The 13,477-nt window shown below is 41.7% G+C and overlaps 1 long non-coding RNA gene across 1 annotated transcript; it reads right to left on the bottom strand.

Annotated features, from left to right (window-relative positions):
* Nucleotides 1-3,738: 3,738 nt before the first annotated feature.
* LOC118828164 lies at nucleotides 3,739-8,864 on the bottom strand. Its single transcript, XR_005008936.1, has 3 exons — nucleotides 8,841-8,864; nucleotides 6,361-6,368; nucleotides 3,739-3,815 (listed from the first exon to the last, which is right to left on the bottom strand). It is a non-coding gene; the product is annotated as an uncharacterized LOC118828164 (long non-coding RNA).
* Nucleotides 8,865-13,477: the final 4,613 nt, after the last annotated feature.

The raw sequence follows: 13,477 nt of genomic DNA, 5'->3' as shown, positions 1-13,477 counted from the left end.
GGGTGGAGGTTGAGGAAAAGTGAAGGCCTGAAATAAGAAAAAGGCACTTGGTTTCTTCTTTCCTTGATCAGAAATATCATTCTTTCTCACTCTTTCCTCCCCTGCCCCCATATGCAGCTCACCTCCCCCCTCTGAAGGCACACTTTAATCTTTATATCATTTGTCACAACTTAGGCAGCTAGGTGGCTCAGTGATAGAGTGCTGGGCCTGGAGCCAGGAAGATCTGAGTTCAAATTTGACCTCAGACACTCACTAGCTGTGTGACCCTGGGCAAATCCCTTAAGTTCTGTTTGCCTTAGTCCCATCGAGAAAGAAATGACAAACTACTATCTTTGCTAAGAAAAACCCATGGGCCCTATTGGCATGGTATGGTCCACGGGGTCACAAAGAGTCAGACATGACTGAGCAACAAGTATGAATTCTTTCATCCACCTCAACAGAATTGTCTGCTTGGATGTTTCTGGCACTGAGAGAATGGACTTTCTTATTTGGGGAAGGTAAAACTTTAGTGCATGGGGACACTTTAGTAGGGGACAATTGGCTTGTGTGGAATACTTTTATTCTGGACAGCAACACAAGGACACAGGGATGGAAGTGGGGAGCAAAGGAGAAAGTATGTGTCAGATATGTGGTCAGATAAGTGGAATACTGTGCTCAGTTTTAGGTACTGTATTTTGAGACCATTGAAGAGAAGGAAATTGACCAAGACGGTGAGGGGATTAAAGACTATACCCTATAAGGATGGATTGAATAAACTAGGGATATTGAGCCAATTCAATCCAACAAGCATCTGTCAAGAACCCACTGCCTTATGTCTAGGAGTTGTTCTAGGGACTGGAGCCTGAAGAAGAGAAGACTTAGATGGGAGATGTTGTGGTGTTGGCAAGTGGAAATAGGGTTATATTTATGTTGATTGACTCCAGAGGCCAGAACCAAGAACAATAGGGCAAAGTTACAGAATGATACACCAGTTCAATGCAAATAAAAACTTTTTATCACTACTGTCCAAAAGTGGAATAGGCTTTCTCAGGAGTTAGTAGGTTTCCCATATCAAACGGTGCCCGGATGGCCAATTGTTATTAGAATTGTAGGAAGGATTCTTTCTTGTTCAGGTACCAGTTGGACTAAATTACCTCCAAGTTCTTTTCCAATTCTGATTTTGTGAACCTGTGGCTCTCTGCACATAGAAGAGTCATGGAAGATAAGGCAGAAAGATTAGGTTGAAGGCATCATTCTAGCCTGTTGAGATCTTTTTGGATTCTGATTGTCATTCAGTGTATTAACTATCCCCCTTAATTTCAGGTCATAAGCACATTTGATAACCATGCTATCTTTATTCAATTTGTTGACAAAAATGTTTGATGGCATTTGATTAGAAATCTCCCTTTATGTTGACATGTCACTATTAGTGACAACTCTTTTAGTTCAGTCATTCAGCCAGTTTTGTTCTATCATCTAGAACACATCTTTGTGTCTTGACCACAAAAAGAGCGTAAAAGACTAAGTCTCTTGCTGAAATCCAGATATTTTGTAACTACAGAATTCATCTGATTTCCTAGTCTAGTAATCTTATCGAAAAAATAAATGAAGTTATTTTGGCATGACCTGTTCTTGACAAAGCCATGCTGATTCGTGGTAATCACTGCTTCCTTTTCTAAATGCTCACAATCTTCCATTTATTAATGTATTCTGGGAACTTGTTAGAAATGGACTTCAAGCTCATTGGTCTGTAGAATGAATGTTCCACCCTATTTCCTTTTTTTGAAAGCCACGTCAACGTTTGCCAGACTCTGGTCCTGAAGCTCCTTACATATTTGACACCAGTTTTCAAACAGTGGCTCAGAAGTCACATCCTCCAGCTCTTCAGAATCTTAGGATGTAGTTCATCTGGGTCTGGTAACTTAAACTCATTGAAGACAACTAAATGATCTCCTGATTTATCTTGGGTTTCAACTCCCTGAACATTTTTTTTACATGTATCCATCCCTGTTCCAAGAGAATAGAAGCAAAGTAAGAGTAGGATACTTTGACCCTTTCTTAGTTATCTATAATCAGTCCCATTGTCTCCAAGGATCAGTGCTATATCTTCTTTGATCTTTTCCTTGACCTTCTGCGAGTGCTTTTTTTTTTTTTGGTTGTTGTCTTTTGCATTCATCACCAGCTTTAGCTTGTTCAGAGCTTTTGCACTCCAGAGGTTAAAGGACAATGCTACTCTTTTATACTTAATCCTATTATCTGCTCTTGCAGGTGGGTATTGGATAGAGCCCAGGAAGAAGTGGATTTGAGTCCTATCTTAGACATTTAGTAGCTGTGTGATCAGGGGCAAAGTCACTTAACCTCTCTCAGTCTGTTTTTCAATGTGCAAAATGGGGATATTAAATAGAAGTCAACTTCTCAGAGCTGTTGTGAGGAGTAAAAGAAAGCATATGTAAAGCACTTTGCAAACCTTCACGTACTGCTTAAATGTGGTGTTATTGTTATTGTCAATTTTTTAAAAAATCTAAACAGGTTTTTTTTTTTCATGCATCTACTTTGGTTTTTTCAGATAGCTTCCTTCCTGTTTTCTCCCTGTTTGGAATCCTTTGCTTTTGTGTGTTTAAGTTTTCATTTATGAGAGTTTCCCATCCTTCTTTCAGTCACTTTCCCTACAGAGTTTCAAGACATATGTATGATCTGATCTATCCTTTCTCTAAGAATAAGGTGTTTGATCTCTGTCTCTTCTTTGCAGAGGTGGGAAACTAGGGATTTGTTTATATTTCTCTCCTCATTTCTCACCTGACTGCATTCTTGGGACTTCCCTGACTTTTCCATCATGCCCCTTCTTTGGGTACCTTCCTCACTCCCACCTTCCTTTTCAGCTTCCTTTTGTGTTTTTTCTTCCCCCATTAGACTGTAGGTTCCTTGAGATTTTTTGGTATTTGTATCCCCAGCATTTAGCACCATGCCTGGTACATAGAATGTACTTAATAAATATTTATTGACTAGCTGACTGATATTATTGGATTGAGTAAAAGTGCTGGTTAGTTTTGCTGAACTTATCTTTCTTTCTCATTCTTTGTTTCAAGACATGACTCACTAGGAAGAGAAGAAGTAATATATTTGGACATCAATATAAAAATGAAAGATATCAATAAACATTTTTTAAAATTTTAAAATAAAGATAAGGTGTTTGTATTTTCATTGGTAGAAACCAATAGAGACTTTTGAAGGGGGAGGAGTATGACCCATGAAAAGTGATGTTTTAGTAAGGTTAATCTGACAATAATGTGTTGAATAAAGTCTAGACTAGAGTGACAGCAGTGACAGAGGAAGTGATTGATTCCATGTAACTCAGCAGCAAATGAGACTGAATTGTATTTTAAGCTATAACTCGAACAATTTTTTTTTTTGTAAGAAGGCTGTTTGAATGACTTATAAAAACACTGGGAGTTAGTTCAGGGGCAAGTGCCCCTGATACATTTTTCAAGAGCAATAAGAGAGACTTCCTGGCCCAGGAGGGATATTGGGCAGGTGTACCAAGGAGAAGACTTCTTTTGATAATACGCCTTTGCCGCCAAGAGATTGTTTATTAAGCAGAATAGATCAGTGATATTGCCCTGTGCCAGGCTGGCAAAAGTAGTTCCTTGGTCTTCCTTCCTCTTTGCACTGCTTCCTTAGTGAGGTGGGCCATGAGGTTTCCCTGGAGGAGGAGCTCCAGGACCTGGTGTGTGCTTTCCAGGACCAGGTGTATGCTTTCCAGGGGGGTGCCCTCCAGGACCAGGTGTGTGTTTGTCAGGGCCATGACCAGGTGGATGCCCTCCACCGGGGCCGTGTCCCTGTAAGAAGCCAAAGAGACACAGTCAGAATTCAAACTCATCTCCTTGATCCCTATGTGAGTGTGACCAAGTCATCTACTCTTTCTGGACTAGATTCCTTATCTGTAAATTGAAGGTTGGATTTGATGAACTATCCCTATAATCCTAAATCATAATCTCAGGAATCCCAGTGTCTTGCATAGGGGAAAGGAACTTAAGTTTATGTAGTAACTACTATGTGCCAGACTCTTTCCTAAGCATTTTACAAATATTGTCTCATTTAACTCTCACAACAACCCTGGGAGGTAGGTGCTGTTATCAGCCCCATTTCACAGTTGAGGAAACTGAGGCAAACAGGGTTAAATGACTTGCCCAGGGTCATACAGTTAGTAAATGTCTGAGGCCGGATTTGAACTCACATCTTTCTGATTCCAGACCTGGTGCTTTGTCCATTTTGCCACCAGCTACATCATAATAGTAGGCATAGAAGGAGAAAGAGCATTCTTGGTCACTATCAGGGGGTTCTGGACCGATTTGAGGTGGCCAAGGAAATCTTGTTCTTGTAGCATAATAATAATAACTAACATTTATGTAGCTCTTTAAGATTGGCAAAGCACTTTCCAATGTTATCTCATTTGATGTTCACAACAAGCCTGGAGAGGTCTTCCTGACTTCAGGTCCAGTGCTCTGTTCATTGTATCACCTAGCAGCCTCCCAAGCATTTTCACTGTTCACTGAACCCCATAACTTTTATCTGTAGCTGGCACAGAGGGCTGAAAACCCAGGGCTCTGGCTCTGCACACTGAGAGGAATAAAGAAGTCAAGAAGGGGGAGTGCAGGAAGTTTTGTGGTTGGGAGTCAAAATGATTGCAGTTCTCCAATCTGCCGTATGACTTTGACTCATGGGAAATCTCAGTTTTACTCATCAGTAACACACACATACACATACACACAATTATTTCCCCTTCCCCTTCCATTGTCAGCCAGCAGCTACCATATAGTACTTGGAGCTCTGATAGTGTTATGGGTTATTAATCAGATAGTTCTTATTGGGGCAGACTGGGTCCATGGGGTGGCCCTGCAGAGAGTTTTCTGAGAGGTTGAGGTAAATGAAGAAGCTAGAGTCAAGGGAAAGAAACAAAGGTTAGGGTAAGGAGCAGTGTGGTCTCGTACACACCTGGCTACCCATGTTTATAAGCCTTGTGATCAGCAAGTAGGGACAGGCAATGAAGGATTGGAAGGGACCTGGAAAGGTCATCAAGTTAATCATCCTGCTTCTACATGGTACCACCCTTAAAATACATGAGCCAACCAAATGCTGGTAATTATAATGACTAAGCCTGGCTCCAAAGAAGAGATGAAAAAAAATAGTCTTTCTTTCCTGAGGTGGGGAACTATGGGTGTGTAACACAATTTGTGTTGTCAAGACTCCGTCCATATGCTCATTAGTTTGCTGAATTGTTTTTCTTTTCTTTCTTTTTTCTTCTTTTTTTTAAAGAGGTGGAATGGTGGTGGTGGGTAGGGTATATTTGGAAATTAAGCTAATGTGAAAATAGAAAGGATTGATGAAAATAAAAATGAAATAAAATACACTCATCAGGTAAGTTTCTTTCCTTGCTGTAAAGACCAGTAAAGGCAGAAGCTCTATTCAGCAGCTTGCCTGGCTTCCCCAGGTAGAGCCTTCTGGGTCATGGCTTGGGGAACAGGGGTTAGGCTGCAGTCCTGCTATGGTTTGGGTAATCACTTTTTCTGTTCCAATTTGCAGGTATTAGGATCGGAGGGCTAGGAATAGGATAGAGGGAAGCAGACAGTTGTCAAACCATCACTCGGCTTCCTCCTTTAACTTTATACCCACTATGGGGCCCAGACTGACTGTGGTTAGGTCTCAGGGAGGTTAGTGGGACACAGCAAGGCTTTTTCTCCATCATTCCTCTGAATCTGCTGCTTCCCAATCTGCTGTCCCTTCCACCCGCAGCATGCTGGAATAGAATCAGATTCCCAGGTCTCTGTATTTGGCAGGGAGCAGCTGGCTGAGGGCCTGGGCATGCTGAGCAGAGAGGGAGGTGGGCGTGATTGCAATCTCACAGGTCTGCCTTAATCAGGTCTACACCAGGAACAACTCTAGTTGGGTTTTTTTTAAGTGGTGTGTTGTGGGGGAGGGGAGAGAAGCAGCCAGAGAGGAGGGAAAAGAAGCCAGGGAAACTGAGTGGGGAATGGAACAGGAGGGCAAGCAGCAGGAGAGAGAGATGGGGGATGGGAATGGTGTTGGGGGGTGGGGAAGATATTGTGAGGGAATGAGCAAAACAGATGGGAAAAGAGGAGAAATAGCCAAGAAGATTGCTGCTGAAAAGGCTAAGCAGGGAGGGGCAGGTGGAGAGGAATGAGGACTGAAGATATCCTGGGGAGGTTACACATCTTCCCCTCTGTCCTTCCATTCTGAGGAGGCTGATGGGTGGCTCCTTGAGGATCTGGCTGGGAGGCTTGAGGTAACTGGGAATGGGGGGTGGGGCACAGAGAAAGGAAGAGGGGGAAAGAGCCTTAGGAAGAGAGGGGGGAAATTTCTTACCTTTGGACCTGTGGGTGAGGAAGGAAAAAAGAAAAACATTGGTCATTATTTCAATAATCCTATACAAGTGAAAAGTAGCTGTCCATTCTTTAGGACCAGTACTGATCTTCCCTGCCACCCACCTGCCCAACAGAAGTCCAATTAGCCTAACTCTCCCTTGGTTTAGGGCTATCAGAAAATGTCCTTAGAAGGCCAAAGGCCCAAATCTGAATCCTAAAGCCCATTTCCCAAAGGGTTCATTGCTTCTCTCTGTTCCACTGCCAACAGACTAACCCTAAGGAGAGCTGAATGGTTCCCATAATTCCTTGGACCCTTTTTGACAAACCTTAATTCTACGGAGACAATAGCAAGATGAAAAGGCTTTACTAAGGAATTAGGAAAAATAATTGATGCAAAATAATGGTTGAATTACAAAGGTCTATAGATATTTCTCAGTTTCCCCCTGTCTGACCTGATCTATCTATCTTTCCTGTTTTATTTTTGTCTTTGTATTCCTAGTTCTGGTATGGGTGCCTTGCAAACAGCAGGTGCTTAATAAATGTTGCTTGCATTGATCAATACTTCCTAGGCAGAGGTAGAGGCAGGCTTCCCTTAGGCAAACTCCAGCTTTCCCATCCCTAGTTAGCATCTTGGTCCTGCTGGGGTCCAGCCCATGTAGCTCTAATAAACGGTTGTGCCTTTTTAAAGCTCTATAAGCTGTCCTCTTCTTTGCAAAGAGCTTCCTTCCACAGCCCCCTTTTCTTGTTTCAATGTTTCCTCCCTTCCCTGCCCCCTTAGGCTGCCTATGGGTTTTAACTCTTGGTCTATTCAAAGAGCTGGAGAGACTGACTGATAAACAAATTGTCTCTCTGCTCACCTTTCTAAAAGCCCCATTGTACAACTCAGAAACATAATACTGAGGCAGTGTGCTGTAATGATTAGAGATTCCTGACTTGGAGTCAAGAAAACCTGGGTTTGATACCACAAAGAAATATCTTATAACCATGGTACAAAAAGGTTAGTTTAAGAAGGTTCTGGAATTAAAGCACTTGCTAGCTGTATGACCCCAGGAAAGTCACTTAATCTCTCAGCCTCAGTTTCCTCAACTTTAAAGTGGGCGTAATAACATTACTGCCAGGTTATTGTAAGGAACAAAAGAGTTAATGTATGCAAAGTGATAATTCTGCAAATCTTTGGGGATGTCAACTATGATTGTTATAGGTTCTTAATACACATAATAATACTAGATCACTTCTTTCCAAGATAAGGAGAGGGCTAGTTTTCTCACAGAGCTCCTGAATAGCTTAGCATATGGGAGGATGAGACTTATTTAACTTTTCAGAGGCTGTTAGTCTTGTAAGATACTACACTAGGCATTTCTGTTATTCTTTTCCCTTCTAATTACTACTTTTGGAATATTTCAATAAGATAATATAGGCAATGTGGTATGGTGGGAGGAGAGGATAGAAAGCTGCCCTTGGAGCTGGAAAAACCTGGGTTCAAGTCCAGCCTCCGATGCAAGCTGTGTGACCTTAGGCAGATCACTTAACCTCTCAGTTTCCCAGGAGACTCCCTAAGACTCCAAGTTACAAAGAAGTTGCAGATCTAATTGATAGAGGGAACACCTTCCCTCACCCAGGTGTTCCTTATACCAATGAAATAACTTGTTCCATCCCTATCCTTATAACAGCTCTGTGGGGGTAGGTATTACAAGTACTATTATGCCATTTTCTGGAAGCTTCAGTTTCTACATCTGTTAAAAGGGGATAATAATACCTGCCCTGTCCACTTCATGGGGTTGTTATGAGGGTCAAATGAAACAATAAACATGAAAGCACATTGAAAAGCACCAAACACTGTGAGAAAGTAAGGCATTAATATTGGTTTGTATCTCCCCTTCCACGGTTCCCAAAAGAAAAAGCTATATGCTAACATGATGTATGTTCCATGAGTTATGAGGGTTTGGGGACCTCTGACAAAAAACACTCAAAAGAACAGGGAAGGATTTAGGTATTGTCAAAGCCTGCAGGTGTCACTGTCTGTATGACCTAGCCCTGCAATATATTCTTCCTAAGATCCCAGGCAGCTTGGAGCACAGCCCAGTACAGAAGACTTTTCCCAAGAATACACACAATAAAAGGGGAACATGAAACCAGACACGTCCCAGTACTCTGCCGCAAAGAAATCCCCTACAATCACAGTATAAGGGTCAGTTTAAAAATACCAGCCCAGAGGCTTGACTTTTTTCTGCTTTTATGTGCTAATCTTCAGGTGGTCTCAAAATGGGAAGCAGGCTGGAGCCCTCATTAGCAATATTAACAGCAGCTGCTGTCTTCCTGTTCCTAAGGCTCGAGTCTTGCCTTCCTGATTGTGGTAATCATTGCTAAGTAATATGGCAGATTGGTTCACTCTTCTCCCTTTAACCCCCAATCCCACTTCAATCTACCCTTAAGCTTTTTAGCCTTCACTTCATTCCACAACCACCCAGACTGGTTCCCTACCTGGATCCATCCTTTTGGGTCAACACACAGGGAGTGATTCCAGTAACACCTGAAATTCAGAGAGTAATGTTAGTTACTATGGCTACTGACTGGAGCTGGAGGGAATACCCTCATACCCCTCTCCTCCACCACCCCACCTCCCTACAACCTCCATCTCTATCCATCCTCAGGACACAGCAGATAAAAACACACATATATGGTCTTCACCTGTTGGGAGTTTCAAAAGACATTCCATTGTGGGATACAGCTGGATCTATATGTGGGGTCTGTCAACCAGATGGAACCAGTCTCTAACCTGTGGATGGCCAAGACCTAACAGAGCAGGCTAGAGATGGGAGAGTCAGGAATCAAACAGAAGTTTAATTTCAAAGTGAAGGAAAAGACTTGTAAGCAAGGAGGTAGATTAGACACATGTGCTGGGGCCCTGCCGCTAGTGGGGGGGACCCATTTTAGTGTGGCTGAACCTTGATTTATACACTTGTGGTTAAAGAGTCAAACAGTGTAGTAATGAAGCACAACAGCAACAATGAGGCAAGGTTGTCTAGTGACAAAAAGTCCATTCATAACAGGGCTTCACGTCTAGGCTTGGAGGTGTTTGTCAGAGCTCTGGCAGCATGAGTTCCAGAAGCTGAGCACAAAGGATTGTTATTATGCCAAGCTCAGGGTGCAGATTACTTTCTGGGCCTTAGCTCTGGAAAACAGGGTATCTCCTAACAGTATCTTGACAGGTCCCATGCTGGGAAAAGACCAGCCGTAATCAAACTCCTAGTCTTTGCAGGCAAGACTTGAAGGAACCATAAGGGAAAGTAGTGGGAAGTAAGCGAGATAGACTTTTACCCCAAATCAAAGCTCCAGAGTTGTGGCTGGCTCTGCTATCCTTGCAGCCAGTTGAGAAATATGGATTTTGACTGTTTGCTTGGAGGTAACAAGATAATTTTACTTAATCCCTGTGCCACCCTGTGCCTCCCTTAACCTTTACATGTCTTAGCTTCTGCCTCTATAAAAATGAGAGGATTGATTGAATTAAATAATCCCAGAAGTCTCTGGGCTGTGTTCTCATCTGTAAAATGAGGGGGTTGCACTGGATTCCCTTTAGTTCTAGAGCTACCATCTTGTGATATTTGAGATGGGGGAATGGACTACATAATTCAATTCAACAAACATTAAGTGATTAATGGGTGCAAAACAGTGTTCTAGGTGCTAAAGATGATACAAATTTTAGTCAAAACATGAAGTAATTTGTGAAGTTTATACTCAGTAGGAGGCTATGATATATATACTCATACTATAATACAAAAATAATATAAGATGAGTGCATTAGGTGGGATATGATATGTATAGATACTATAATGTAAAGTAATAAATGATAAATGCATGAGGAAGGTACCAAAAAATTGCTTCTTTACCAATTAGGGAATCAGTGAAGGCTTCATGGAAAAGGTAGCATTTGAGTTGGGCTTTAAGGAATAAGTAGGAATTCATTAAAGTTAACTGAGCAGAGAAATGATACTGATAAATATTGGGATCATAGATTTAAAATTAGAAGGGTCCTCAAATGTCAAGTCTAACCACCTTACTTTATAGACAAGGAAACTGAAATGCAGTCGACTTGCCCAGGGTCACACATCTAGTAGGTATCTGAGACAGAATTTTAACTCATTTCTTCCTGATTTCAAGTCTAGAGTGAGACTAGAGAGTGGGAAGACCAATTAGGAGGCTATTGAAAGAGTAAGGTGAGTAATGGTGAGGGATTATACTAAGGTGGTGTCAGTGGAAACACAGAGGGTGGGATGAATGCAAGAGATATGTGGAGGTACAAACAAGAGTATTTGGTAACTGAATATGAGAGATGAGAGAGAAGGAAGAATCACTGTCAACCCTGAAGTTTTGAACTTGGAAGGTTGAGTCAATTATGGTGCTACAGACAGAAATAGCAAAGTCAGAAGGAAAAGCAAATGTAGAGGGAAAGATCAAGCTTGGGTTTGGTCAGGTTGAGTCTGAGGTGCTGGTAGGTCTAGTAGGCATCTGGTGATCTGGGTTTGGAACTCAAAAGAGAGATCAGGACTGGAGATACTGATTTGAGAGTTACCTTCTTAGAGCCAGTGGTTGAATGTGAGCCAATAGGATTGCCCAGTGATCCAGTATAGAGAGAGAAGAGGGCCAAAGATAGAGCTTTAAAGGGTCAGAAAAGGGATAAGCAGCTGGCAAAGGAGATAGAATAAGAGTGGTTAGAGATGTAGTAAGAGAACCATTTTTTTCATCTGCAAAATGAGCTGGAGAAGGGAATGGCAAATCACTACAGTATCTTTGCCAAGAAAACCCCAGATGCGGTCACTAAGAGTCAGACACAACTGAAATGACTGATCAACAAAAAAGGGAAGCAGAAGAATGTGATATCTCTGAAACTAAAGTAAGAGATAGTATTCAGAAGGAAGTGGATGGTTAATGGTGTCAGAGATCAAAGTCGAAAAGTACTAGAACAACAAGGCCATTGGGTTTAGTGATTTGTGACCTCTGAGCAATTAGTTTTAGTTGAGTGCATCCATGCTGACTGGCTCCACTACAAATTTATATATAATTTCAACTAGGTCCTCACTGCAGTGAGACAGTCCTTTTATACCTCCCTATCTGACTCACTATCTCACATACCACAGTGACTTTTCCATATCTTTTCATCCCTCCTCAAGACTTCCATGGTACCATCTTTCTTCACCCTCTTACCCTTATACTTCAACAAAAATGTGAATCTATACAATGAAAATTTCCTTTTCTCCCCTCTTCTTCATCTCATATCACTCAGATGTCTTCCTCCACTATCTCCTCCTTCACCCCCATTTTGTCACACGCAAAATGGACTTTATCTTTGCCAAGGCAAACACTTCAGCATAAGTCCTTGATTCCATTCAATCCCATCTTCTCCAACAGATTATCCCCTCTGTCAACACCACTATCTCACTAATACCAACACATCTTGAAGATATTGTGAGTTCAGTTCTAGATCACCACAATGAAATGAATATTGCAATAAAGCAAGTCACACCAAAATTTTTGGTTTCCCAGTGCATATATAGAAGTTAGGTTTACACTATACTGTAGTCTATTAAGTGTGCAATAGTATTATGTCTTTAAAATGTACATACTTAAACTATTTTGTTGCTGAAAAATGCTAACCATCATCTGAGCCTTCAGCAAGTCCTTAGTTTTTTTTCTGGTGGAGGGTCTTGTGTCCATATTATTGACTGCTGACTGATGGGGGTAGCGTTTGCTGAAGGTTGGGGTGGCTGCGGCAATTTCTTAAAATAAGACATCGATTGACTCTTCCTTTCATTTGAACACTTAGAGGCCATTGTAGGATTATTCATTGGCCTAATTTCAGTATTACTGTGTCTCAGAGAGGCCAGAGCAGAGGGAGAGAGATGGGGGCTGGTCAGTGGAGCAATCAGAACACACATAACATTTATCAATTAAATTCACTATCTTATATGGGTGCCGTTCATGATATACCAAGAACTGGGCCAATGATAATTATAATAGTAACATCAAAGGTCACTGATCACAGATCACCATAATGGTTGTAATGTAGAGAAAAAGGTTGAAATATTAAAAGAACTATCAAAATGTGATACAGAGACACGGTGTAAGCACATGCTTTTGGAAAAATGGCACCGTATAGACTTGCTCAATGCAGAGTTGCTACAAACCTTCAATTTGTAAAAAAGTAGTGTCTTCACAGCACAATAAAGCAAAGCACAATAAAACAAGATATGCCTATATTCAATTTCTCCCTGTTTGATGGCTGCTTCCCTACTGTCTACAAATATGTCCATGTCTCATTCATATTTGAAAGTGTCACTTGATTTTTACCATTCTCACCAGTTATCATCCTGTCTCTCCTCCCCTTCTCAGCTAATCTCTTTTGGAGAGCTGTTTTCAATATGTGCCTTCACCTTCTCTGCTACCATATCATTTTAAAACCTCTGCCATATGTCTTTTAACCTGGATTTGACCGAAATAGCTCTTTCCAGAGTTATCAATGATCTCTTAATTGCCTGACCTAGTGATCTTTTCTCACTCCTTCTGGACTCTTTTGCAATGAGAAATTTCCTCATCTATCAAATGGATTAGGTAGCCTCTGAGATCCCTTCTAACTCTAGAGCTATGACCCTCTCACTCATCCCTTTGGCACACCAAGATCTAGGAATGGAAACAAATTACTTGGAAGAGGCTCAACGCAGGCATTTCTTCTTCCACCCTTCCACCCACTCATCCAATTCTCAACTTCCTGTACAATCCTGCTTCCTCTACCTGCAGATGGCTCCCTGGGAGGAGAGACACACATATACCAACATATTCCCAGTCTCCCTGGTGCAAGCTTACATGCAGGCTTCAACAATCTAGGAAATGAGTAGCTCTACGTCCAACCATTACCTCCTTACCTGAGTGGAGATGTGATAGAAGGAAAGAATGGTGTGTTCTCAACAACCTTCAGCTATTTGTACTGAGTGGGGAGGGGCTGGCAGTTGAGTTCCTGTCAGGTACAAAAGGAAGGGAAAAGGTCACAGCAGCAGGAGTGGCCTTAAGGTGGGAGGAGGACAAAAGGTTTGTTCACCTTTCCTGGGCTAAGAACAGCTGTCAAG

The sequence above is a fragment of the Trichosurus vulpecula genome, chromosome 8 (assembly GCF_011100635.1).
Source record: "Trichosurus vulpecula isolate mTriVul1 chromosome 8, mTriVul1.pri, whole genome shotgun sequence".
Taxonomy (NCBI): domain Eukaryota; kingdom Metazoa; phylum Chordata; class Mammalia; order Diprotodontia; family Phalangeridae; genus Trichosurus; species Trichosurus vulpecula.
Note: the sequence above shows the minus strand (reverse complement) of the source record. Positions and strands in the feature narration are given on the sequence as shown.